At 47.8% G+C, this 22,729-nt stretch overlaps 1 protein-coding gene and 1 pseudogene across 4 annotated transcripts in view; both read right to left on the bottom strand.

The window, feature by feature from the left end:
- The window catches only part of PNOC (prepronociceptin), a 29,744-nt gene extending 16,119 nt beyond the window's left edge, over window positions 1–13,625 (bottom strand). For 2 of the 4 annotated variants that reach the window (XM_043486928.1, XM_043486930.1), the window contains exon 1: window positions 13,286–13,372. The gene's annotated coding sequence lies outside the window, so the exon portion shown is untranslated. Of the gene's footprint in view, window positions 1–13,285; window positions 13,465–13,545 lie in introns of those variants that run through there. The other 2 variants (XM_043486929.1, XM_043486931.1) reach the window with 2 other exon arrangements.
- A 3,841-nt stretch (window positions 13,626–17,466) lies between these two features.
- On the bottom strand, window positions 17,467–19,442 carry LOC122452767 (annotated as a pseudogene).
- Window positions 19,443–22,729: the final 3,287 nt, after the last annotated feature.

Raw genomic sequence — 22,729 nt, 5'->3', positions numbered from 1 at the left:
TGTTTCTCCTCCTCGATGGGAGCCAGCTCCCTGCACACAGAGCTAATATGTTCACCTTGTTATTCTGTGCAAAGCACAGGGCCAGGCAGATGGAGTCATTTATTGAAAAACAACCAAAGAGACCATTCTAAGGTAATAGCGCCAATGATTATGAGTTAGATCAGTTATCTATATTCTTTATGTAGAATTGCCTCAAAGATGTGCAGTTCTTCCTGTTTCCCTTTAAACTTATCCTGTGATCAAGTCTTCTGCATCAGAAAGCTATTTTCTTGGACTGCATCACTTTGGGTCCCTGTAGAATCAACTTTATTTGTAGGGTTTAAATGGAAAGGGGAATGAGGGAACTTTCTGGAAATGTGAAATGTTCTTGATTGAGGTGTGGGTCACAGGGGTGTATACGTTTTCCAGAGATTCACTGAATTGTACATTTAGATTCTGTGTGTTTCATTGTATGTAAATTTTACCTTAAGTATTCAGCGTAGAAAAACAAATAATGGCCTTTATTACTTTTTCATTAGACTATACTGAGACAACGTATAACCTTACTATTCAAATGCAGTCTGCAGACCCGCAGCATCTCCTGGGATCTTGTAAGCAATACAGAATTTCGGTCCCTACCCCAGATCTACTGAATCTGGATCTGTCTTTTTAGTAAGATTCTCAGGTGATTTGTACACATGCTAGAGTTTGAGAAGCAGAGGTAGAAAATGGGTATGCAATGGAGCTAGTCAGTGGGGGGAGGAGAGGGGGTGATCCATGGCCACTGGCCATGTAGGGAAACCACTCCAGCTCTTCTTGGGCATCATCCAAGCTTTTCATACCAAGCATATGTCAACTGAATCAACGCTCAATGTTTGTTAAGTTACTGAGGTGACATCTGAGATGGGTTTTGAATAATGAGGGAGAGTTCGCCACTAGCTGTCTATTTTTCACATAGTAGTGTATATATTCAACCCTCATCTCCCAATTCATCCCTCTTTCCCCTTCTCCCCTGTGTCCACGTGTCCATTCTCTACATCCGCATCTCTGTTTCTGCCCTGCAGACAGGTTCATCTGTACCATTTCTTTGGATTCCACATATATGCATTAATATACGATATTTGTTTTTCTCTTTCTGACTGCACTCTGAATGACAGACTCTCGGTCCATCCACATCTCTACAAATGACCCGATTTTTGATGGCTGAGTAATATTCCATCATAAATATGTACCACATCTTTATCCATTCATCTGTTGATGGACATTCAGGTTGCTTCCATGTCCTGGCTATTTGAAATAGTGCTGCAATGAATACTGGGGTCATGTGTCTTTTCTCAGGGCATATGCCCAGCAGTGGGATTGCTGGGTCATATGGTACCTGTGAATAGCACAGGGCGCTCAGGTCAGTGCTCTGTGAAGACCTAGAGGGGTGGGATGGGGCGGGGTGGGAAGGAAGTTCAAGAGGGAGGGAATATATGTATACCCAAGGCTATGGTTTTTCCAGTGGTCATGTATGGATGTGAGAGTTGGACTATAAAGAAAGCTGAGCACAGAAGAATTGATGCTTTTGAACTGTGGTGTTGGAGAAGACTCCTGAGAGTCCCTTGGACTGCAAGGAGATCCAACCAGTCCATCCTAAAGGAGATCAGTCCTGGGTGTTCATTGGAAGGACTGATGCTGAAGCTGAAACTCCAATACTTTGGCCACCTTATGCGAAGAGCTGACTCATTGGAAAAGACCCTGATGCTGGGAAAGATTGGGGGCAGGAGGAGAAAGGGACGACAGAGGATGGGATGGCTGGATGGCATCACCAACTCGATGGACATGGGTTTGGGTGGACTCTGGGAGTTGGTGATGGACAGGGAGGCCTGGCGTGCTGCGGTTCATGGGGTCACAAAGAGTCGGACACAACTGAGCGACTGAACTGAACTGATAGCTGATTCACTTCATTGTACAGCGGTGACTAACACAACATTGTAAAGCAATTATACTCCAGTTATAACAAAAAGAGTTTGCCAAGAGGACAAAGAGGACACAGGGAATGACGGTGATCACAGGCATAGGGACGTGCATGGTGGTCCAGTGGTTGAGATTCCATGCTGCCGATGGAGGGAGTACGGGTTTGATACCTGGTCAGGGGACTAAGATCCCACCTGCCACACGGAACAGCTGAAAGATAAACAAATGACAAAGACATAGAGGAAGGGGGAACACAGCATGGGTGGGAGGGGATGGTGAGCAGGCAGCCTTCCCAGGGCCGTCTTCCTAAGGGAAGCGCCTTCTGAGAGAGAGGTCCGTCCCAGGTGAAACAGGGTCATGTTTGCCATCTAAAGGGTTCAACCTCTACCCTACAGGTTGGGAGGTCTGTGCTAATGAACATTGAACTCCAATATGTATTCAAATGTTGTTGTTGTTGTTTAGTTGCTAAATTGTGTCCAACCCTCTTGTGATGCCATGGACTGTCTTTTTAAATGCTGCTGCTGCTAAGTCGCTTCAGTTGTGTCCGACCCTATGCAACCCCATAGACGGCAGCCCACCAGGCTCCCCTGTCCCTGGGATTCTCCAGGCAAGAACACTGGAGTGGATTGCCATTTCCACCTCCAATGCATGAAAGTGAAAAGTGAAAGTGAAGTTGCTCAGTCGTGTCCCTCTCGTAGCTACCCCATGGATTGCAACCCGCCAGACTCCTCTGTCCATGGGATTTTCCAGGCAAGAGTACTGGAGTGGGGTGCCATTGCCTTCTCCAGTCTTTTCAAATGAATATGTCTCAAATGCATCTTTCTCCTCTATCCCAGGGGCTAGTACCTTAATTGAGATTTATCACCTTGGTTATTGTGATCACCCTCTAATCAGTCCACCCAATGATCCAGCCTCCCACCAAGCCATCTCCATCACCAATCATCTGATGATTCCCTCCTCCTTTAATTCTCTAATCCCCTGTGGGACTCCGCCCCGCTCCCACCCAGCTCTCTGGCTTCAGCTCCTGTCACTCAACCTTGAATCTCCTCCAGTCCTCAATTCCCAAAGCTATCAGGTCCCTTCATGCCTCTGTCCCGTCTTGGTCCCTGCTCTTCCTTCTGCTCAGAATACCTGTCTCCAGCTCACACGTTATACCAGAATTATCCCCCAGGGGAAGCCCTCCCTGGTCTGAGTTAGATCAGTCTCCTTGGTTTGTGTGGCATTGTGAAGTACATCTGTGGGGAGAAGTGAGCCCTGGGGACCTCTCCGTCAAACAGGCACAACAGACCTGTGAGACAGGGTTGCTAGGATTCCTGTTTTCTTTCAAAAAAACGTTAATTTTATAATTGATTAACAATGTTGCGATAGTTTCAGGTGTATAGCACAGTGATTCACTTATACCTATTTTGGATTTCTTTCCCCCTGTAGGTTATTACAGAATATTGAGTAGAGTCCCTTGTGCTACATAGTATAGTGTGTATATGTTAATCCCAGACTCCTGATTTATCCTCCCCCCACCCCCGCCACAGCCTTTCCCCTTTGGTAACCATAAGTTTTGTTTTCTGTGTCTGTGAGTCTGTTTTGTAAATAAATTCATTTGTATCTTTTTTTTTTTAGATTTCATGTATTAGTGATATTATATAATTTGTCTTTCTTCACTTAGTATGATAATCTATGTTGCTGCAAATGGCATTATTTCATTCTTTATGACTGAGTAATATTCCATTATATATATGTATTGTTTATCCATTCATTTTTCCGTGGACATTCAGGTTGCTGCCATGTCTTGGTCATTGTAAACAGTGCTGTTATGAACATTGGGGTGCATGTATATTTTTGAATTGTTTTTTTTTCTGGATACATGCCCAGGAGTGGGATTGCACGAGCATATGGTAGTTCTACTTTTGTTTGTTTGGGTTTTTTTTTAACGGAGGGATTCATATTTTCTCATCTTCTCATCACTGCAGACTGCCTGGGTCTGCAAAATCCCACGTCTGCAACTCAACCTCTCAGGTTCTCATCTATAAAACCGGGACAGTAAGAGTAACTGTCTTATAGGACGATTAATGGGTTGATATCTTTAAAATAGCACCCGGCACAGAACAAGTATAACAAGAGTTTGTCAAAGAAGGAGCCCAGGACATAGCCTTCACTCTGTAATACTATTCTTGTCTGCCGTGTGGCGCTTAGCATTCTACACTGTAAGCTTGGACTTGCGTGTCTCTCTCTCCCACTGGGCTGTGACTTCCTGAAGGGCAGAAATCATGTGCTATGGTCCTCTGAATTTCCAGCACCCAGCATAGGGCCAGGTGCTTAGGAGGTGCTCAAGAAAGTCTGACAGATGAGAGTGGAGTGTCACAGGAGTGTCTCTTCTTCACAAATGAGAGTTGGGGAGTGTTTACGAGGACCCCCGCTTCCCTGGGAGCCTGGGATGCTCAGGCCTAGAAACCACTTCAGGGCCTGCCTGACATTGCTGTGTTTAGTCGCTCAGTCATGTCCGACTCTTTGCGACCCCATGAACTGTATCCCGCCAGGCTCCTCTGTCCTGGGGATTCTCCAGGCAAGAATACTGGAGTGGGTTGCCATGCCTTCCTCCAGGGGATCTTCCCAACCCAGGGATCGAACCCAGGTCTCCCGCACTGCAGGAGGATTCTCTACCGTCTGAGCCCCCAGGGAAGCCCATGGCCTGACAAGTTTCTGGTAGTTAATGGTTCCAGTCCCGGTGGGAGGGCTGGGAACACGTTTTGCTCCAGAGCGAGGCCAGATGCCATCCAAAGCTGGAACCCCATGCGTGCTCTGGAAAAGGACTAGTTGCCAGTGTCTGGGAGGCATGGTTGGAATGGTGCTGTGTGCTAAGTCCGCAGTGGTGCAACCTGTTGGTGGACAAGCAGTGAAGACTCATCACCGCGTATAGGCTCTTTCAAAGAGAACATATCTTTCGAGTTCCAAACAGTCACCATATCAGCAAAGGTCTCAAGCTGAGGGCTGCTTGTCTACGTCTTTTGTTTAATTAGGTAATTGCCTTTAAGCTTCTTGTTCTACCCAGTTTCATTCTGGGCGGAGAGAGCTGGGTCTCCTTTGTTCAGCATGCTATGCTCCCTACGGCCACATGGTGGCAGTGTCCGTATGTCACAGAAGGAAGGGGAAAGCCGGGAGAAAGGGGACCTTTGCCTTCCTAATACAAAATTGCAATCCGTAATGTTTGCATAGGCTGAGCTGATAAGTTGTGACAGATGTTAATGAAATGCTCTCCTGCTGAGGTTTTTCATGAACTTCATTAAATGTGGCAACTTGCGCATTCAGCAAATGTCTGGTGGATTGACTGCTACTCCTTATCTCAAATTCTGGGTAAATGGGTTTTTAGGATGAGGTAAGGAAAGATGAGCCCCTGGGACATTGAGCATGTGTTCCATTCGATACCTTTCTTGCATGTGAAACTGTTTGGCCCTTGGGGAAACCTTACCAAATCTACTTGTGGTTAGCCCAGCCCTCACTGCTGATCCTTGGCACACCAACCTTTCATCTCACCTCTGAGCTCCCTACTTAACCCTCCCTGTCTCATCCCTAGCTATTATTTATTTTAAATTTTATTTTTTTTTTTCAGAAATAAGAAAATCATTTTTTTAAATTCAGCCAGTTCTCTTATTCTACTCCCCCAGGCTAACCAAGGCATGTGATTAGTAATATTACCTTAAAATTGCATCCTGGGCAGTGTTTCACTTAAGTTTAATGAAAAACACTTGGTAGCAATTGACTGCTGGGGAGGCATGATTGGTTATGATCCTTGTTTATGAGTTAGCATTAGTTAAAGAGTAGCTGATGCTGAAGGCTAAAGTTATTTCTGTTTTGTAACAATGTTCCATCCAGGACTTCCCTGGTTAAAGGCTCCACGCTCCCAAGGCAGGGGACACAGGTTCGAGCCCTGGTCAGGGAAGTAAGGTCCCATAGGCTGTATAGCATGGCAAAACAAAGTTCCACCCATACTGAAACAGAAAGATTGATGAATGTCAGTGGGCATTTAGCAGTAAAAGAAGCCAGAAGCCAGAGATTGCTACCCCTCACTTTTAACAAGTGACTCCACTAATTAATGAAAAATCTTTACTCAGTGCTATGCATTCTGCTCTTCAATTCAAAGAATTCTAAAAATTGGAATTAACACACAGTTCAAACTTACAGGTGGTTTCTGGTATTTAAATGAGATTAAAATAAATAAAAGCTCAAAATATATGTAATTATTCTCATAAAGGGGCTTGCTTCCCTGGTGGGTCAGATGGTAAAAAATCTGCCTGCAATGCTGGAGACCCAGGTTTGATCCTTGGGTTGGGAAGATCCCCTGGAGAAGAGAATGGCTACCCACTCCAGTATCCTTGCCTGGAGAATTCCATGGACAGAGAAGCCTGGTGGGCTACAGTCCATGGAATCGAAAAAAGTCAGACACGACTGAGTAATTAGTATATATTCGCATAAAGGGGACAACACTTTGTTGCTTTTTGTAATCCTCATAACCCTTGTACAACTGTGTTCTAGGTTAAGACTTTTTTTTTTTTTTTAAGACTTTTTGAGAAGTCTTAACAACATCTGTGTGCTTTCTTTGTAGCTGTGTGTCAGTTAATGCCAAGAGAAATGTAGACGAGTAATTGATTAATTTCTGAGTTACATTTATATTTGATCTTTGCAAGTGTGTGACTTAGGGCACGTTTAACCTTAGAGAGCCTCAGTCTTCTCACCTGCAAAATGGGGGGAACAACAGATTTGTTGTGATTATCGTTTTTGATTGTGCAGTAGAGACTATCAGTAAATAAAATTTCCCTCAGTGTGTCTAAATTTTACAGGGTTTGTATTCACTTTGTAAACCAAACTCAGCTAACACTTCCTTGTGGGGATGCTATGCATCTGAACATCTTGTATGGAGTAAAGAAATGTTTAATTACCTTTTATTTTAGCCACAGCACTCTTTATAAAGATAAAACACCACTGTGTTTAGCTTTAATCTATTTAATCTATTTGTTTGTAATCATGCTTCCAAGGGCAATATAATTAGTTGCTTATCTGTTTGGAGGATTACGTATGAAGCTTTAGCGGAAGCTAAAAGCTAATTGAGTTTTGTCTTATGACCTATGAGAAAGCCTGTAATTTTAGTGCTTTTAGTGGCGAAGGCAAAGAGGGACTAGGTTTTCTGCTAGAGGCATGTCTCCCCCATCCTTCTCATCAGCCACATGTATGAATGTTGTTCTTGCTGTAACAGAAGTTTTATATTCTTACACAGTCCTGGAAAGCATTAGTTGCTCAGTTGTGTCTGACTCTTTGCCACCCTATGGACTACAGCCCACCAGACTTCTCTGTCCATGAGATTTCCCAGGTAAGAATACTGGAGTGGGTTGCCATGCCCTTTTCCAGGGGATCTTCCTGATCTAGGGATTGAACCTGGGTCTCCTGCATTGCAGGTGTATTCTTTACCATCTAAGCCACCAGGGAAGCCCAATACAATCCTATAATCTAGGGTTAATATTATCCCCTCTTTGAGAGGAACATATGTTTATAGAGGTTAACAATTTACTTAAGATAATCCAGCTTATAAAAAAGCCAGGACTTAAGTGTTTTGACTCTAAAACATGTTCTGGGAAACCATAAACTCCACACACTGGTCCTGCTTTGGAAAGGTTGACAAATTCTGGTGGCATCTTATTGGAATGGTCTCTGTTTGTATTTAACAGTAATCATATTATTATTATATTTAGCACACTCCTCTGTGCCAGGGACTGTGTTGATGGCTTTGTAAGCATCCATCCTATGGGGTAAATGTTATTGCTCCCATTTTACAGTTGAGAAGACTGAGGTTTGAAGAGGCGAAATAACTCGAAGTGGCAGAACTGAGACTCCAACCCATCTGATTTCCAAGCTCATGCTCTCATCAGACTTTTCAATGATCTTGGCAAGGGGACTTCCCTGATGGTCCAGTGGTTAGGACACTGTGATACCATTGCAGGGGGCATGGGTTTGATCTCTGGTTGGGCAATGAAGATGTCACATGCCACACAAGTTGTGTGAACAAAATAAGAAAAGAAACAGAGAGGATTTCAGTGGTTTTCTGTCTGTTCCTGCGGGTGAATTCATTGCAGGGAGCTCCTTTTGTCCTGAACTCTGGGTATCCCTCTCTCATGATACACCTTTTTTTTTTTTCTAATTGGAAGATAATTGCTTTAAATTTACATTGGTTTCTGCAGCACACTCTAACCAGTTGTTGTTATTTATATCTCCTCTCCCTCTTGAGCTTCTCTTCTGTTCTCCCCCACCCTGTCCCACCCCTCTCTGTCATCACGGAGCACCAGGCTGGGCTCCCCAGGTTCAACAGCAGCTTCCTACTCATTATCTATTTTACACATGGTAGTGTAAATATGTCATTGCTACTGACACTCTCTTTATTGCTGCCTGTCCCCAGTTCCTGAAGGGGTTTTTCATTGCCCACCAGCATGAGGGTTTGTCTTCCTCATTTCTTTAACCCACTGCAACCCTGACTCCTACACCGAGCTTTTGCTTATTCACCAGTTATGACTGAATCCCTTTTATTTCTTTTCTTCCTCTAATAGACTCTCATCCATAAAGGTTCCTCCTCTGCTTCTAAATTGCCACCTGGAAAGGGGGTGGGTGGGTGTAGAGAAGGTGGAGGGCCAAGCATGTCCCCACCCCACACAGACCGGGTATGCTGGGAGCTGGTGGGCAATGAATGAACAAGAGCCCTGTGCCTTGCGAGGAAGAGGCCGGGCTTCCAGCTCCAGCTCCGCCTCACCTTTGGGATCTTCAGCCCTGAGTGCTTAGTCATGTCTGATTCTTTGTGACCCCGTGGACTGTAGCCCACCAGGCTCCTCTTATGGGATCTTGAGCAAGTCCCTTTCTTTCTCTGGGGCTCTGTTTTCCCTTCTCCAAAAAGAGGCAGTTGGATTAGATGGTCAATATTAATATTTTTGATTTTATAAGTGGCCAGATATTTGTTACAACAGCCCACCTGGGGCTCAGCAGAGATGGACACATTTTTCTTTTTTCTTTTTAAATTTAGCTTGTCTATTTTTGGCTATGCTGGGCCTTCATTGTTTTGAGGGCTTTGTTCTAGTTGCGGCGAGCAGGGGCTACTGTCAAATGATTGTGAGTTTCGTATTGCAGTGGCTTCTCCTGTTGCGAAGCACGGGCTCTAGGGCTTGCAGGCTTCAGTAGTTTCGGTTCCCAGGCTCCAGAGCACAGGCTCAATAGTTGTGGCAGACTGGCTTAGTTGCCCTTTGATATGTGGGAACTTCCCTGATAAGGGATCAAACCTGTGTCTCCTGTATTGGCAGGTAGATTCTTTACCACTAAGCCACCAGGGAAGCCCTTCTTTTCTTTTTTTAAAGTTTTTTATTTTATTTTTAAATTTAATTTTATTTACATTATTTTAAAATATTTTGGCTGCCCCCTGACCAGGGATTGAACCCAGGTCCCAGAAGTGAAAATGCCGAGTCCTAATCACTGGGCCACCAGGGAATTCCTAAGAGGCACATTTACTCCCAGTGCTGTCACAAAGGTGGAAAAGTGTCATCACTCTTGTCTTGGATCTTCCTCATTCTGGCCTGTGGTTCCCTATATAAAAAATAATTTTTTTTTTCATCGCTTTTACAATAAAATCACTTAGTGTTCCTTTCAAAAACATTAGAAAATACAGATCAGCAAAAGAACAATGGATACAGATCAGTGTGCATGTGTGCTCAGTTGTGACTCTTTGTGACCCCAGGGACTGCAGCCCACCAGCTTCCTCTGTCCATGGGATTTTCCAGGCAAGAATACTGGAGTGGCTTGCCATTTCCTCCTCCAGGGTTTCTTCCCCACCCAGGAATCAAACCCCTGTCTCCTGCATCTCCTGCACTGCAGGTGGAGGTGGATTCTTTACCACTGAGCTATTGGGGAAGCGTAGTACCCCCCCTTTTTCCCCTAGTATTTATTTATTTGGCTGCACCAGGTCTTATTTGCAGCATGCAGACTGTTAGTTGTGGCATACATTCAGGATCTGTTTCCCTGACCAGGGGTTGAACCCAGGCCCTCTGCATTGAGAGGGGGAGCCTGGAGTCTTAGCTACTAGACCACCAGGGAAGTCCCAAGACCAATAATCTTTCAAATGTCTTTAACTTTATACCTCAAGAGCAATCAAACCATTTTTGAGCACACCTTGCTAATTTATTTGTTATCTACATTATAAAACCCACTAAAGTGCAAATTAAGAAAGATAAGATAACCACATAAAAAAAATTCAGTGTGTTTCCCAAAGCCCGGTGGACTGTTGGGCACACACACCCCTTTCAGAGACGACCAGCCTGGACTTATTAATATCGAGTGACATTGGCCAAGAGCTCTGAGGACAGGCTGCCCGGTCTGTTTTCCCAGGCACTCAGCACTGCAGGCTCTCATCAGGAATCCAGGCACGTTTCTCGGCTGAATGAATGAAAGGATGAATGGGGACTGGGTGGAGGGGTGGAGAGTGAGCTACGGGGAGGCTGGCTCCGAGCCTGGGTGGCTAGGCAGAGCCCTGGGTGTGTGCGGGTGATCCACTGACATTTTCACCAAGACCCAGACTCCTTGGAGGCCAGCTCCACACGTCACTCACCCAGTCAGTCCCGTCAGAGCTGGCGATGCGGTGTATCTGCAACACTGAGGCGTCATCCAGTATTTGAAAAATCTCAGGATCGTAGAAAATCAACACCGAATGTGATCATAGGCTATTTAGGAAGATGCCCAGAAAACCGGCTTGCCCCCCCAGATAGGCATGCCATAAATCTCACAGCTAGTTTGTGTTTAGAAGGAAAGTGGCATGTTGGAGACTAGGAGGACCTAAAGGCATTTAAATAGAAATGTTTAGAACAATTGAGGTTGTCTGATGAGCTCCCAGCCATTCAAGCCATGAAAGCTGTTGTTACCCCTGTTCTCTAGCCAGATTCTTATCAGGTAGATTTCCTTCTTGGGAGCTGGGGCTTGGGGGGTGTGTGTGTGTCTCACTGAGTATGGATGAAAGTATAGGAAACTCACCCCAGATCTCCCATCCCTACTGTGTGTGTGTGTGTGCACATTAGCATGAAATAGGCATATAGATAAATTTAGCTCACTGCCTGGCATACAGTAGGTTTCAATACATGGACCTTTGCCCTCTTTTTGTGTCTTTGTCCTGGCGGCCACCTCCCTCTCCAAAACCCTTGGGTCATCTAGATTCTATCTCCTTCCCTGACCTGCTTGAAATCCTGGACTTCTCTGAGCAAGTGCTCCTTCCTCCAAATTCCTACAGTGCTTGCTGTCTGGACTACGAAATTTAGGACTTAATTACACCCAGCCTTGCATCGTCCTCGAATTTTTTCACTGTGTGTTGCCCCGTCCCCACCCCCTTAGTTCGTAAGCACCCCAGGTTCGTAGAGGGCCGTGCACTGGAGCCAGCAAGGCTGGCTCGGTCCCCTCTCGGCCACATCCTGAAACAGATTATTTAACCTCTCAGCTTCGATTGCGCCATGGAGATAATGACACCATCTCTCACTGCTGTTGCCGAGGATAATGTGTGTGAAAGCGCCAAGATGTAAATCGTTGTGTGAATGTAAAGGCTGTTATTATCACCTCTGTTGGATCGACCCCTGTTTGGTGGAGCATAATAAATACCTGATTGATTGAATACGGAGTAGCTTTGCGACAGCTCCTGACTTGGGCTCCAGAAACACCGCTTTGCGCCTGATCCTGCAATTACTCCCTTTGTCGATAATGCTAAATCTGCATCCTCTAAATCCCCTGTACCCTCAGCCTCGGCTGATAAAGCCGGGGAGAACGGAACTGCGCCCCTCGAGGACCCCACAGCTGCACCAGAGCGCCCTCAACAGGCAGCACATGGAACCGTGGAAGCTGTTCCTTCCATCAAAGTGATGGTTGGGGGGGACAGTCTTTCCAGGGACCCTCCCCCGCAGAAGACTCAGCTAGTCCAAAGGAACGCGAATGCTTTTTGTGAAAGGTATTGCAGCATCATCGGTGGAAGTGTGCAGACCTTTTTCCCTGCCACACTTTATAAATGAGAAAGAGGAGCGTGCCTGCAAAAGCCACCCACAGAGAGCAGCAATTTCCTTGGGAGGTTTTGAGAAGAAGCCAGGCAGTCACCCGTCCCCCACCCCCACCCCCCCAACCTTCTATGTTGAAAACTCCGGTTTCGGCTTGCTGGCAAATGCCATGCAAAGCTCATCTTTTGTTAGTCTGCCGAACAATGTTATTGGTTATAATTGGGGCAATTATGGGCTGCTCGAGGAAGCGAAACACAGATGTTGAAACCCAGGATCAGGGTATTCAAGTCCAAAGCTGCTTGCTTTAAATAGTCCGTTTCCCGAAGCATCCTGACTTACTTGAAATTCCCTCAGAACTTGGCCATGTTCAGAATGAGATGCGGGAGGATAAAGATGGGTAGTGGTGGGAGAGGAAAGCCAGACCCGCAGGGAGAGAGACGCACAAAGAGAGAAAGAGGAAAAGGAGGCTGAGCGAGAGCCAGAGTTTGCATGACTTCTGAACGTCATTTTCGCAGGACCCCTGCAGAAACCTTTAGGTGGCAGAGATGGGTAGAAGGAAGAAAGATGCAAAAAAGAGAACAGACCTCCGAAAGAAAGAGGGTCCGGAGACCAAGGTCAACCCTGCGGAAATACACGGCGGAATTCACACACAGCGACCCGCGATCAGCTGGGTACCGGTCAAGCCCAGGGCAGGCTCCGACTCTTCCCCGCATCACTGCTAGCGATTTGTATTGGGTGCTGAGGGGAGCAGGGTTCCCTCGGGATGAAAAAGCCAAATCCCAATCGAGTTCAGTGATATGTCGGAAAGCAGCCTGCACCCACTGTGAAAGGAAGTCAGTCACAGACAGAAACCACTCCTAAAGTGTGCCTGGAGGGGTAGGTCGGGGGTGGGGGGCGCTTCCGGAGGGTTGCCTCGCAAGGCAAGCCCCCGCCCCACCCCCCAGTGCCTGCCGCTCCCCTAACCTCACTCCTACAACCACCTTTTCGCCGCAGACAGCAGTGACAAAGTAAGGACCACACCTGGGGAATGGAAACTTTTCCTCCTTTCCAAGTTCAGCTCTTCTTCTGCATCTCTCTCCAGAATAAAAGCCTTAGCCCTCCCCTCCACCGCTACCCACCACCCCCCCACCTCCATGAGAGCACGGAAAAGATGAATGAAGGAATAATCTAAAGGGAGGCCAGCAGCATCTACACTGGACAAAGGAGAGGCGCTGGGGAGACAGCCCTGCCGCCCGCCCTCCACTTCCCCAGGCTCCCAGCAGCGTGTCTTGGGGCGGAGGGCTTCGCGCGCAGTCGCCTACCTGTAAGCTGTCAGTAACCGGGCTCCTCCGGCTGTGAGGCTCCGCTGTGTCAGCCACACGGGCATATATATCCTCCCCCCACACGCACAGCCCTCCCCTTCCCTGCCCACCTCGATGACACATGCACACGGCTGACCCCCGTAATCAAGCGAGCGGCAGAACCTCCAGTCCTTCCTGGCTGCTCCCCGCCGGCCGTGGCTCTGTGCTTGGACCTGTGACATCTCGGGCTCCCCATCAGGCCACCCCCCCAACTGCTTTACCTGGACGCTGCTCAGCCAGGATCCCACAGCTGCCTCTGCTCTGCTTCCAGAGGCGCTGGGAGGACTGATGGGAGCTCTGGCAAGTCAGGAAGGGGAAAAAAAAAAAAAAAAAAACAGCCTCCTAGTGAGAGTGACAAGGCAGACCCCAGTCCTGGAGTCTCCTTGAGCAACCTTTTCTCCTGAAGAATGAAGACGCGGGAGTGGGCAGAAGTGGGGGGAGCTCCCACTGACAAAGACAAGCCCAGAGCTGAGTTCAGATGCGTCCCCTCCTGCTGTCACGTCCCCGCAGGCGGCCGCAACTAGGCCACTGGAGGGAATGGCCACACCTGCTATGGGCGGGGGCCAGGGGTGCCTCCCAGGTGCTCAGGGTGGAAGATGCTGAGATACGACACTCAGCAGCACACGTCTGAGATTCTGCTTAGAGCGAGTTCTCTCTGCGAACCTCAGGTCTCCTCCTGTGAAGGGGGAAGCTCAAACACCTCCCAGGATGGCTGTGAGGGTAGAAAAACTCGATTCTGTTTGTATTCGGAATCTACCACACCTTTAATAAAGGCGCGTTCTGCACACTCTTCATCTCTTCCCATGGAATCAGACCAGCTGAATCTGAAACTCTCTCTGCCAACAGCTGTCACCACAGAGTGCTTTGAAACCTGCTGCTACACTTAAGGGTGTCGCCACCGAGCACCTGCCCTTCAGCATGCAGCTTCTTTCCCTTCCCTGTGTGAAAAGAGCTCCTGGTCAGCCCATGGGGGCTCCTCAGGCAAGGAGGAGGTCATGGTGTACTTCACCTGCCACCAGGAAGGAAGACAGTGAAGGACAGGGGCGCCTGGTCTGCTGTGGCCCATGGGGTCGCAAAGAATTGGACACGACTTACAGCCTGGATGACAATGGCAGCCTCGGCAGGGAATGTTTCGATTCCGCACGCCCTTGTGCATCCCTGCTTTCCCAGCTGCAGGTGAATCACACCACGACTTCCTCCCTGGCCGTCCCAAGAAGATCCACACGTATTCCAGAACCCCCGGGTTCGAGCCTTGTGCCGCAAGGATCTTCAGCACTCTCTCGTGTAGCGAGTCTGAGACTTGCATCAACCTGAGACTGGATGCGGAAGCATTAAAGAAAGCATCTGCTCTGACTGCTAATGGGTACAGGGTTTCTTCTGGGGGTGATGGAACTGTTCTGGAATGAGACAGGGCTAATGTTGCACAACATAGTGAATATACTAAAACCTCCACTGAACTGTGTGCCTTAAAACAGTGAACTTTATGTTAGACGAATCATATTTCAATTTTTTTAAAAAACAGCAAGTAAGAGAACAAGCAAGCAAGCAACATCTGTCCCAGGTTACGAGCAACAAGTTCTAAGAATAAAGCATCCATTCATCTGTATAGAGGGGCCCAGGAGACTGGCAAAGGCACAGTTTTCACTTCGGTTTCTATTGCCCAAATCTTACACTTTGTTACAATAGGGCAAAGCCACCACTATGAGCCCTGAGAAATCAGCATGGCATGTGATCAGTTTTGCATCCTGATCTATGTTGGGGCCTGGGGCTTGATCTTACACACGCTGTGGCAGATGTTGCGAGTGGCCTACCCAATACCCATATCCCTGTTCTTCCTTACTACACAGTACCCCTGGTTTTGTTCTAGGTGGCAAAGTGCTCAACTAAAAGCCTACCTTTCCCAGCTTTCCTTGTGGCCAAGGGTAGCCAATGGGAATCAATCTGCCAGTCATTGGGTGGGGCTTCCAGGGAAAACTCTTTTAAGAGGAACAATTCAACTAGAAGAGGCCTCTTCTCTACCCTATCCTGGCACACAAATGTGATGAGTGGAGCTTCAGCAGCTATCTTGGATCATGAGATGGCTTTGAGGATGAAAGCCATGAACTAAAGATGATGGAGCATCAAAACAGAAGGATTCTGGGTCCTGGATGACTCTGGGCTGCCATACCAATCCTGGATTTCCAATTTTTAACTTTTTAAGAGAAAAAAACTCAGATATTTATTTCAAATGTCAGGATTCGGTTTGCTCTTTGTTCCTAACAAGCCACACCAAAGTCAGAGAATTTGTTAAACAACCAACCACTTATTTGGTTCTTGATCCTGCAGATTGTTTACTTAGGCTGGGAGAAGCAGGGCAGTCTTGGTCTCAGGTGCCATCATGACTCTGCAGTTGGCTATAGACTGGCTGGTTGTTGGCTGGGGGCACCTTGGTTCTCTCCCAAGTGTCTTATCCTTCCTGTGTCTCTCTCATCCCCTGAGCAGGCTGGTCTGGCTTGGTCTGGGGTGCAAGTTCAAGCAAATATATCCCAGCCAGGCAAGCACCAAGCAGAAGCATGTAGAATTCCTGGGGGTTCACCCAAGCTTGATGCTGGCACTCCGTTTGCTTTGCTGCATTTATTGGCTGTGAGTGTGTGCTCAGTCGCATCTAACTCTTTGTGACCCCATGGACAGTAGCCTGCCAGGCTCTTCTGTCCATGAACTTTTGCAGAATACTAGAGTGGGTTGCCATGTCTTCCTACAGGGGATCTTCCCGACCCAGGGATTGAACTTGCGTCTTTTTGTCTCCTGCATTGGCAGATGGATTCTTTATTGCTGGGCCACCTGGGACTGTCATAAGGCCAGTCCAGAGCCAGGTTGGGTGGAGACCCCCAAGGTCAGAGGACAAAGGGGTGGCTATACAGAGGCCGTTCACTGGAACCATTGCTAATTTTAACCACCACATTTTGTTTCAGCCACTTTCTTGGGTTTTCTGTTACCTGCAGTTGAAAAACATCTTCCATGGTCTTCTTACTTTTGATCATCTTCCTATTCCCTGGGTGTTGGGTGGCCAAACACTCTTCTTCCTTTGAAGTGGAGAGAAAGAAAAAGTAAGAGTGAAAAGTCACTTAACTTCTCTGCATTTTTCTTTGCTTCTTTACCAAATGGAAGAATTGAACTGAATGAACTGAAAGTTCCCCTTGGGCTGAATGAAGCTGCATTTTGTGGGGAGCCGTTTCCTGTACCACCTAGAGGGGAGGGCAGGAATGAGCCCAGAGGAGTTTATGCTCACAGTTGTGTCTGTGTATGTGGGGGAGTGTGGGAGTGTGTGTGTGTGAGAACCTTGCCTCTGGGAAGAACAGGAGTCAAGTGGCAGGGATGCAGACCTTGTGGGCGCAACTTGGGTGCTCAGGGTCACCTAAAGTGTTTCTCCTCCGCAGTTGGTGGCTGAATCATGGCACCTTGAGGCCCATGGGCTTCCCTTGGAGGTGAGACTTGGTCTTGGAGCATCAAGCTGCCCTCTGCTCTTCTGAATGACAACACCCACTTGCTCAAATCATTGGAGCAGAAAGGTCATCTCTGCCCATACCAGCTCCCCATCCTCTTGCAATCAAGGGGCCCAAGCCAGGTGGCTACAAGCTTTAGAGCCATTCAGTTCTTTTTTTTTTTTAATTTTAATTTCATATTGGAGTATGTGCTAAACTGCTTCAGTTGTGTTCAACTCTTCATGGCCCCATGGACTGTAGCTCACTAGGTTCCTCTGTCTATAGGAATTTTTTTCCAGGCAAGAATACTGCAATCGGTTGCCATTTCTTCCTCCAGGGATCTTCTTGCCCCAGGGGTTGAACCCTACTCTCCTGCATTGGTGGGTGGATCCTTGACTACAGCACCCGCTGGGAAGCCCATATTGGAGTATAGCTGATTAAGAATGTTGTGTTAGTTTCTGGTGTAGAGCAGTGATTCACATATGCTGTTGCTGCTAAGTCGCTTCAGTCATGTCCAACTCTGTGCAACCCCATAGACGGCAGCCCACCAGGCTCCTCTGTCCACAGAATTCTCCAGACAAGAATGCTGGAGTGGGTTGCCATTTCCTTCTCCATACATATACATATATCTATTCTTCTTTTTTCTTTTTGACGGTTGAGTATGGTTTATTAAGTTGTGCCTTAGTACAGACACTGGGGCTTGCCCATGGTGCTCTTAATGTATAAGGCCCTAACGTTCGGCCAGTTTTTCTTGAGCAATGACAACAGGAAGTTGACAGCTAAGTGGATGTTGTACACAAGCTCATCATCTGTTATCTTCATGTGGCCACCAGCCACTGCCAGACACAGCACCTTCTTCATCTGGAACTTGATCGTGGACTTCAACTTTGGCCACCATGTTCTCATTGTGGGTCGGCAAGGAAGGGAACTTGCCAGTCTTGTTCAGGCCTGGGCCCAGGATTCGTGGGATCTGCTTGATCAGAGACTGAAGCCAAAAAAGCATCATATTTCTTGGCCAGCTTCTTGGCCAGTTTCTTCTTCCTGTTGAGTTTCTTCAGTGCCTCAATGTCCATGTGGGGGATATCCACAGCCTTGGCCTCATCACGATGCTGCTGGTTCCCCAAGACACACACGGAGAACTTGGGGCAGGGAGTGGGCTTAAGCCTGATGGTGCCCGAGAAGTGTTTGTCCTTCTGAGGGTCATAGTTCTGAAGGCTGATCGGAAGCTCCACCGTCTCCAAAGACTTCTGGTGCTTGCGCTGTTTCCCGTGCAGGACTTCCCGCACCGCCTCCTAGAGGGTGTCGGGGGAGACTTTGCTGCTTATGGTTCCCCACGTCGCAATAACTGGAAAAGAGCTCTATTCTTCATTCAGTTCTAACAGATAAGCCTGGAGCCAGATTTAGAAGCTCTTGAAACAATCACTGGCAAAGCTCAGTCGAGGGGACTGCAGGAGGAAGCGGGCAGGCAGGACTGGGCTCCCACCATGAACTCCTCCACCCTCCACCTACCCAGGACTTGTCTCGCTCAAAGGAAAGAGCCTCTCATCGCCAGGGATTTAGCTGCTGGAAATTTAGTGATTAATTACGGCGCCTACCGCCGATTGGTCTCCTTAGTAACCACGCTAGCAGGGTCCCAGGCAGAGAAGCTGTTTCCTATTTTCAAAGAGGGCAAACCCTCTCTACATTGTCAAACACCTTCAATCAAAACACAAATGGATTTTGAAAATCAAGAGAATCTCCTCTCTCTCTCCAGCCTCTTTTCCCCAGCAGTGGGATTTGAGGGTTTTGCAGGGAAAGCTGAGTGGTAGTGATTGTTTTAAATGAAGAGTTAGGGGGACTTCCCTGGTGGTTCAGTGGCTAAGGCACTGTGCTTCCAATGCAGGGGAGCCCAGGTTCGATTCCTGGTTGGGGAACTAGATCCCACCTGCCATAAAGAAGATCAGAGATCCTGCACTTAAGACCTGGCACAATCAAATAAATGTTCAAAAAAATAAATGAAGAGTTAGGCAAATCGAGTTTCAAGGCAAAATAGCCCATTGTTGTGGTCTTACAATCCAGAGCATCCGGCCAAGTGCTTCGGCTGGAGAGCGAGAGGGAGGTGAACTCAGGTGTCCCGCCCTCGAGAAGATAGCCTGGGGGACAGGACACACTCTGGTGGCTTAGAAGTAAGAGAATGAGGGCGTACATAATCTGGTGCTAACTGCAGATCTGCCTGGAGATGAGAGAGCCGTTCGGGTGAGAAGGGAGAGATGGGATGTGTTTTCTTACTTTTTGAACGAAATGTTAAGATCCTGAAGGTCAATGGCAGGCTCTGAGTGGGTCGGAAGGGGCAGCTGGGCTTCATTCTGGGCAAGTGTCAGGATTATGGGATATATAGTTTGGCTCGAGCGGCTAAGACAAAGCACCACAGACCGAGCAGCTGAACAACTGACGTTCGTTTTCTCCCTGTTCCGGAGGCTGGCTGGCTGGACTGAAGAGGATCCTCCAGAGGCCTCTCTCCTCTGTCTTCTCCCTGTGTCTTCACGTGGTCTTGTCTCTGTGTTCGGCATCCTCATTCCTTCTTAGAAGGACACCCGTCATACGGGATCGGGGCCCACCCTGATCATTTTATTTAACCTTAGTCACCTCCCGTAGATTCCATCTACAAACAGTCCCATTCCGAGGTCCTGCGGGTGAGCACCTCAACAGACAAATTTGGTGTGTGGAGGAGGGCATGTGTATTAATAACGGGGGGAAGTGATACTGTGCCCGTCAGATAAGGGGGATGAAACCCCAGAAAGGGAACTAAAGGTCACTGTGGGCCACTGGGTGACCGCTGGGCACAGTGGGTTCCATCCTCCCCTTGGGTTACCCAGGCCCTGGTGAGCCCGGACACCAAGCTGGCAGCGCATCTGACAGTCCTGCTTTGCTGCATCTTGGTGCCTGGTACCTGTGCGGTTCTCAGGGCCGTGTCTTAGGGTCCCATCCCCATGAGGAGGTGTGTCCTGGAACTTGGAATGCGGAGATCTTGGAAAAATAAGGCATGCCATGCTCAGGAGGAAGAAGGCCTCTAGGCTCTTCACAGGCTCCAGATCACCGGCCCTGAGTTCTGTAGGATGGTGGGTTAGCATATGAATACTGGGGGCAGCGGTGGCGGGGTGGGGGGGGCGCTCATATGCTCATGTTCCATCACTTTCTATAAATAAATGCTACAAAACTCCTCTGGAGCTGCTGCTCAGACTCAGTTGCATCCAATTCTCTGCAACCTCATGGACTGTAGCCCATCAGGCTCCTCTGTCCGTGGGATTTCCCAGGCAAGAGTACTGGAGTGGGGTTGTCATTTCCTTCTCCAGGTCTGGAGCTGATCCCTCTGTTAAATTCGGCACAAGTTATTTACTTATTTATTTGGCTGCGCTGCATCTTAGTTGCAGGCATGTGAGCTCTTAGTCTCATTTCCCAGCCAGGGTTTGAACCCCAGCCCCCTGCTTTGGGAGTTCAGAGTCTCAGCCACTGGACTACCAAGGAAGTCCCAAATTAGGTACAAGGTGCTAGGGTAAGCTCATTGCCTTTACTCACTGGGGGAGGCCCTTCGGTCTCAGCCCGATTGCCATGTTTTCATTGCCTTCAGGAATTCTCACTCACATCACCTCGATACCCACAGGGACGCTGTCCTATCCACTCTAACACACCCCGCCCACACTTCCAACGTCACAGCCTCATCACAGCTACTCAGCTCTGTAATCTGACTGTTTCCCTCCTCTCTCTTTTCCTATCCTCTGTATTCGGGGAGTTATCAAGTGTCATCATTTCATCTTTATTGCCATTTGTCAGAGCTCCCAGCACCCCCGCCCCTTCAATCTGTCCTGCACACAGCACCTTGCCCAATATTTTTAATTAATTTTAAAAATTAATTTCTTTAATTGAAGTGCAGTTGATTTACAATGTTGTGTTCATTTCTGCTGTACGGCAACATGACTCAGTTATACATATGTATACATACACACTCTTCTTTTAAACATTCTTTTCCATTATGATTTATCATAGGATATCAAATATAGGTCCCTGGGCTATACACTAGGACCTTGTCTGTTATCCATTCGACATTTAAAAGTTTACGTTTGCTCACCTCAACCCCCAACTCCATCCCTCCCCGAGCCCCCTCCTCCTTGGCAACCACCAGTCCGTTTTCTGTGTCCCTGATTCTGATTCTGTGCCTGACATTTTATTTATTTTTATACAGTAGGTCCTCAGTTATCCATTTAAAATAACTAAGTGTGTTACTTAGTGTGTACATGTCCATCCCAAACTCCCTAATTATCCCTTTCCCCCGTCCTCCCCCCCACCCCAGTGTGCCCAATAATGGCATTTTCATTTTGCTTCATTATCTTACTCCAAAATCCTTTACACCCAAAATTTAAAGGCAATGGATGATAACAGTTTGAAGCAGTGGGGTCATTGCAGGGCCCATTGAATTTGAACTCCAAAGATCGGAGTCTGAGTCCCAGCTTAGCCCCTACCCTGCCATGTGACTGGCTGAATCTCTCCTGCTTCCAGGACCTTGTCCACTTATTCTTTAAAATGGGTCTAGTAATACCTAACATGGTATAACATTTATTCAGTCAACATAATGGAAGGGGCTTTGAAAATGCTAAGGTATCACACAGATACTTGTTGTTTTAGTCTTGTCCAACTCTTTTGGGACCCCATGGACTGTAGTCCACCAGGCTCCTCTCTCCATGGGATTTCCCAGGCAAGAGTACTGGAATGGGTTGCCACTACCTTCTGCAGGGGATATTCCTGACTCTGGGAATGAACCTGCGTCTCCTGCACTGCAGGCAGATTCTTAACCACTGAGCTACCAGGGAAAGTGAAAGTGAAAGAGACTCAGTCATGTCTGACTCTGTGACCCCAGGGACTGTAACCTGCCAGGCTGTTCTGTCCATGTCTGACTCTGTGACCCCAGGGACTGTAACCTGCCAGGCTGTTCTGTCCATGGAATCCTCCAGACCAGAAAACTGGGGTGGGTAACCTTTCCCTTCTCCAGGGGATCTTCCTGACCGAGGGATAGAACCAAGGTCTCCCACATTACAGGCGGGTTACTTTACTGTCTGAGCTAAAGACTATGACATATAATTACCTCTCAAGCTCGTCTCAAGTACAACCACGTCTTACAACTAATGAAAGTGTTAGTCACTCAGTCGTGTCCGACTCTTTGCGGCCCCATTGACTGTAGCCTGCCAGACTCCTCCATCCATAGGATTGTCCAGGCAGGAATACTGGAGTGGTTGCCAGTTACTTCTCCAGGGGATCTTCCAGACCCAGGGATCGAACCCAGGTCTCCTGCATTGCAGGCAGACGCTTTACCATTTGAGCTACCAGGGAAGCCTTACAACTAATTAAAAATTGCCCTTTTCCTTTCCTGAGCTTTCAGAACCTTTTCTAGGACAATTGCTTGTATTCAGGTTTGCAGTTTGCGTTGCCTGGTGCGCCCCCTGCTGTTCCCTGCCAGTTTCACATCTTGTCCGTATAGGAGGATTGCAAACCACTTGCGTGCTCAGGTGCTCTATCGTGTCCGACTCTCTTTGGCCCCATGGACTGTAGCCCGCCAGGTTCCTCTGTCCGTGGGATTTTCTAGACAAAAATATTGGATCAGGTTGTGATTTCCTATTCCAGGGGATCTTCCCTCGGCCCAGGGCTTGAACCCGAGTCTCTTGCATCTCCTGCATTGGCAGACAGATTCTTTACCTCTAGCACCACCTGGGAGGGCTCCCCAGATAGCTCAGTTGGTAAAGAATCCGCCTGCAATGCAGGAGACCCTGGTTTGATTCCTGGGTCAGGAAGATCCTCTGGAGAAGGGAAAGGCTACCCGCTCCAGTATTCTGGCCTGGAGAATTCCACAGACTGTATAGTCCATGGGGTTGCAAAGAGTCGGATACGACTGAGTGACTTTCACTTCACTTCACCA

This window comes from Cervus canadensis, chromosome 14 (genome assembly GCF_019320065.1).
Source record: "Cervus canadensis isolate Bull #8, Minnesota chromosome 14, ASM1932006v1, whole genome shotgun sequence".
NCBI lineage: Eukaryota > Metazoa > Chordata > Mammalia > Artiodactyla > Cervidae > Cervus > Cervus canadensis.
This window is presented reverse-complemented; position numbering and strand designations above follow the sequence as displayed.